This window comes from Manihot esculenta, chromosome 8, assembly GCF_001659605.2.
Source record: "Manihot esculenta cultivar AM560-2 chromosome 8, M.esculenta_v8, whole genome shotgun sequence".
NCBI lineage: Eukaryota > Viridiplantae > Streptophyta > Magnoliopsida > Malpighiales > Euphorbiaceae > Manihot > Manihot esculenta.
The window spans coordinates 745807-751709 of record NC_035168.2 but is presented as its reverse complement, the minus strand read 5'-3'; positions in this window follow the sequence as shown (position 1 = coordinate 751709).

Sequence of the window (5903 nt, the reverse complement as noted above, 5' to 3'; positions counted from 1 at the left end):
AATTAAAATAAAATCTTTATCAATTTAAAAGTAATTGTTAAAATTGATAAAACAAAATAAAATAACCAACTAATATTGAGAATATAGATAAATGTATGAATCATTTTTTCCAAATAAATCATCTAATTAAATTTAATTTCTAAAATTGAATATGAGTATAAAGTTTTTTTTTTTTCTCTCTTTTTGTCATTTAGCTATTTAAAGATAATTTTGAATTAATATATTTGATAGGATTTTTCTTGATAGTATTGGTACCAACAGTTCTGGGGACCAATTTATAGTTTGATAGGGATGATTGACCAAACTGAAATCAATTACATTTAATTTTAGACTAAAGTTTTACGAGTTGAAATCGACTATTAATCTTTTTCTTGTAATTAAAATCAATTTAAAATTAAGTCACTTACCGTTAATTGAAATTAATTTCAAAAATTACAGTTAATTTAATTATTTTTTAAAATAGTAAAATGATCAACTGTTTAAATTAACTTAAGTTAATCGAATTAACACTATTATATAAAACTTAATCAAACATAGTAAAAAAAATTTAAGTATAATTTATAATGATTTATAATTTATAATGATTTCAAAAAAAATTATGGAAACTTTAATTTTTTTTTTTATTGTTTTAAATTGAAAAACAATGGGTTCTAACGTTGGGGCTTGTGTCAAGCCAGGGCCAATGGGTATTTTCTCCCAATCAACAGCCACAAGTATCCCAATTTTTACCTATTAGCATAGTTTTCAATTTTTCACCCTATGCGATGAGGGTCTTCTCGAATCTGAATTTGTTTTGAGAGTTGCATACTGTTGTTGAAGAAATGACATTGATATCTCGATATCACTGCACGCTGTAATCAACTGAGTTCTACAAAATTTTCTCTTCTGCACTCCCTATTTTTAGTGTTGCAGGTGGCTTTCTACTGAAGTTTCGGTGCAGTGCAGTCAGCACTTCATTTTTTGTTTGTGGCTTGGTCAGTTATGGTGATGTTTGATTTTAGTCTGATTGAATTTTATTTTAACTCTATTTTGAGTTTTTTTTTTTTTTGGGCTTTTACTTTTCTTTCCGCCCCATATATATAGTCCAATAGATTACATTGATAAAAATAAATAATAATTATGAACCGCCAAAACCACAAATTTTAGATTGTAATTTGCCAAAACGACAAACTTCACATTATAACTATCATGCTAACGTATCACATGTTATCGCTATTTTCATGTTATTCAACTATACACTAAACGAAATCTATTGATTTATTAATCACATGATTTTAAATATATAAAACATTTTATGAGAAATTGAAATAGGACCAAGTATTACAATACGAGGTAGGATTAGTGTTGTATTGAAAATAAAATTAGTTCTCAAGACACCAACCGGGCTAATCAGCTTAATTCTAGGAATTCAATAAAATTCCATTACAAAAATCAAAAAAAAGGAAGAGATCTATTGTACAAGCTTCAAGCTTAAATGTCAACTAAAGCTTCTAAATTTATTGTCTAAAAGATTTACGTTTTTGTGACACCTTCAGTAATGTAGAGATCCTTCAAGCATGACAAATCATATTAATCTCATTAATGCAAAACAATCTAAACCTTAATGCAACTCCCTCCAGTTTGCTTCCCATATGGCCAGTCTTCTAGATGAAGTGACTAATAAACAAGACTTGCACTTGCTTAATAAGAATCTTGCAATCCATACAAGCAACACGAGAGTGATATGAAAAGCTATCAACCTGCAAAAATGGAGCAGAAAGCATTTTCTACTATGAGAAAATGAGAATACATGATTTGCTATAAGAATGCATTCAATATCAAAACTAAAAATAAAATGGAAAATAAATTATGACTTGACATTCATGACAAAGGGGAAGAATAGGACTACATAATGCAAGCTAGCCTCCATAATGTTTCTAGTAGAATGTAGACACTGCAGCATCGGAAGAAAAGCCACTGCAGTGCACATGGAACTGACTCAACATTCTTGTTTAGACTTTGTTCATTCCATGCAGCCTCTTTTTTTTTTTTTTTGAAGAGAGTTTATCCTTGTCTAGCCACCCCCAAGATGTATCACTATTAATATCATGAAACAGTAATCCAATATCTTAAAAGCACTGCATCCCCACATTACCCAAAGTTCTTACTCTGTTTGTGTACAAACTTTTAGCAGAAGTACAGCAGACATATCAATTTATTTCTCAAACACATTAATATTCATGGATCATCATACAGCACATCAAGAGGTTTCCTACTTGGTTCAAATCAAACAAGCAGTTCTAACAAAGCAAGTTGGCAGCTTTAAGTTTTCTATGATGAGCACAAATGGATTCTGTTCTAATTACAAAGAAGCATCCTTCAATTGATAAAACTACCCTGACTTTTAATTCTAAACATCCTTCAATTGATAAAACTACCCTGAAATTTAATTCTGTGTAATAACCCTTGCCTCAAGATATATTCCATTTCCAAGTTTTGGACGAATGCCATATTTCCAATAGATTCCAACTAATGATAGTTTCAGATGTATGCCATATTCGCACAATTGGATGGATATATTCAGGCTTGCTCCTTCAGGATACTCTACTCAATAGTTCAACTGTCAGTACTACTCACTAGAAGTACAAATATAACCTTATTCACCAGGATAAATAATACTTGCAAAAGTCAGATATCCCCCAGTGGCCAAAAAAATTATAGGCTAGTGGGGAACTTAACGTCGTTTTGGTTTTAAAATATAAACCATCATATGAGAAGGTAAAAAACAAAAATAAGGTATAAGATAGAGAAAGATCCTCTAAGATAACATATTATGAGAGCTTAAAAACCCCATAAATTTGCTATATCAATTTATTCTACAGAGAAAAGAAAAAAGATGTATTTTATTTTGAGTACCTAACAATGTCAGAAGTCTCACACAGCCAAATTTCTCCAAGAATAGTTATGCTTACTGATCAAGCATAATTTAGCCACATTTTTATTATCTTCTTTATTGCTTATTTACACATTTTTCAGTTTAATTTATGGTTTTTATCTTGTTTTTACAGAAAGGAAGAATTTGGAAAATGGAAGAAAAAGTGCAGAAAGTTTACAAAAGGATGGTTTGCCCAGTGATTTGCCCAAAAATCTGCTCCAATCACTGCCCAGATCAAGCTAAAGCAAATACCCAGAAGCAACAGACAGCAGTGATATGGGCAGGTGATTTGACCAAAACAATCGAAGATCACTGGCCAAAGCACTCCCAAAGGCATAGAGGACTGACTCACAGAGAAGCGATTTGCCCAGTGATTGCCCAATCACTTGAAGAAACTGGTCAAATCGCCGGGCAAATCACTTTGACAGCAGAAAATTACAGCAGAGCGGGAAAATGGACAGCAAATAGAAATCCGAATTTTCAGAAGTCCAAATCCAATCCAATCACTTCCAACACTAATCCAAGAGCCACGAAAGAACTTCTCATCCAAGGAAATCCAATTGCAATCAAATTCAACATCAAAAGAGGAGTCCAACATCAAATCAAAAAGGGATTTCAAAACCCTAGACAATTCTTCAGCTATAAAAGGGGAGTCTCAAAACCAGCAAGAGGACTATCTTCTGATCAGGAACTCAGCACCTTCTCCCTCGCCAGAAACTCTTCAGCTGTTCTTTCTTCTTTCTTTTCATCTCTTTGTGTATTTTAGTCACCATGAGTGGCTAAATTCATTATTTTCTAGTTGAAGTTGAGAATATTCAGATTTGTTATGAATTGGGAGGTTTAATACTCCATTGTTGAACTCTTATTTGTTTCAATATTTATGCAATCTGATCTTTTCTACAAGTATTTCTTTGCTTTTAGAATCAATAAGGGCCCATTGCTTTTAAATTGCTTGAGTAATATTGTTTGAATGGTTTAGGTCCGTAATTGCTTTGATTGTTCAAATACACATTCAATCAGGTTGCATAATCTAAAACTTGACCACGCGGTTGGCAAGGATAGAATTGGGTTTCTCTAAGTCTTAATGCAATCAACAGTTGTTCGATGCTACAATGCCCCAAGGACGTTCCTTGGCAACTTATGATTAGTGTTTGATTAGCGAACGTTTCCTAATCAAACTAGAACTAAGGAGGAATTTGGATTGTGAGAAGCGTCTTCCACAACCAAAACTAATTTATTGAAATCAAGAAGGAGTCTTCGAATAATCAATGATCAATTCTGAACAAACTGAATTAGACTCATACTTCAACTAGAAGCCTTTCTCTTATTGATTTATTCATCTTTAAATTACTGCTTTCTTTTACTATTTAGTGTTAATCCATCAACTCAAAAACCCCCCTCTTTTATTTACTTGTTATTTACTTTACCTTGGTCATTATTAGGAAGGTCTTTAGTGTCAATTCCCTGTGGTTTGACCCTATTGCCACTATCTGCAAATTTATTTGTTGATCGTTTAATAGGTTTATTTTTTGACGGCTTCGACAACCGCCTATCAAAAATTGGCGCCGTTGCCGGGGATTTGATTTAAACTAACGTATTTTCCCTTTATGACCAGGTCTGGCCGTAAAGACAATCTTCTTTACGACCCGAGATTGAAAAAACTGCCAAGAGCTTAAGGAAGCAAGCAAATTTGAGGAACCAAGCCTCAAGACCATCTTCATCAACAACTCCACCTCACAGACCACCTACTGCCCCTGCTGAAGAAATTTCTGCACCAGCAGAAACTTCCACCACCGCACCTGCTACAGCAGAATTTTTACCAGAAACTGAATTTCTGGTCATGGCAGAAAATCCAGCAATGGCAGCACCACCTGCTGCACATGTAGAAGCTGAAATTCAAGCTGGAAACGTGCCCATTCAAGCACCTCAGCCACGGGAAAGAACTCTCGGAGAGTTGGCTGAACCAGCAGGAGATCAAGCACCCTTATGCATTGAATATCCCCTATTGACAGCACCATTCGAGCTAAGGACAGGTCTGATTCATCTCCTTCCTAAATTCAGAGGCCTAGAAAATGAAGATCCTCACAAGCATTTGAAGGCATTCCACGTTGTGTGCTCAACCATGAGACCTCAAGGCATTCCAGAAGATGATATCAAGCTTAGAGCCTTCCCTTTTTCCCTTGAAGACTATGCCAAAGAATGGCTATTCTACTTGCCACCCGGATCCATCACATCATGGGCTGATATGGTAAGAGCATTCTTGAGAAAATTCTTTCCAACCTCAAAAGCCATAGGCATCCGTCGAGAAATAAGTGGCATAAAGCAAAAGCACTCTGAAGGCTTGTATGAGTATTGGGAGAGGTTCACAAAGTTGTGCACAAGCTGCCCTCGGCATGATATTTCTGACCAATCTCTCATTGAGTACTTCTATGGAGGTTTGCTACCCTCGGAGAGAAAATTTATTGACGCAGCCTGTGGAGGAACAATTGAAAAAAAATCACCTCGAGAGATGAGGGACTTGATTTCCTCCATGGCTGCAGCTTCTCAACAATTTGGAGACCAAGAGCTACCAACAAGGAATGTAAACGAGGTGAGTAATTCCACTTTATCATCCCAACTTTCTGAACTCACCAATGCTGTCCGTAGCCTTGTTGTAAGTCAAGCCCAACAAGTCCAGCAGATTCAGCAGCCCAAGACATGTGGAATATGTGCCAACAACCACCCAACTGATCTATGTCCTTCCCTTCAAGAGGAGGACCAGCAAGTCAATGCGGTTGGAGGTTTTAATGGGCAAAGAAGGTATGATCCCTATGCAAATACTTATAATCCAGGTTGGAGGGACCATCCAAATTTCAGTTATGCAAGGGGACAGCAATATCCAAGCTACCAGCAAAGGAACCAAGCTCAAGCTGCACCTCAAAATTCTAATGCATCCCTTGAAGAGATTGTGAAAAATTTGGCAAATACTGTGCAGAATCTTGAGAAACAA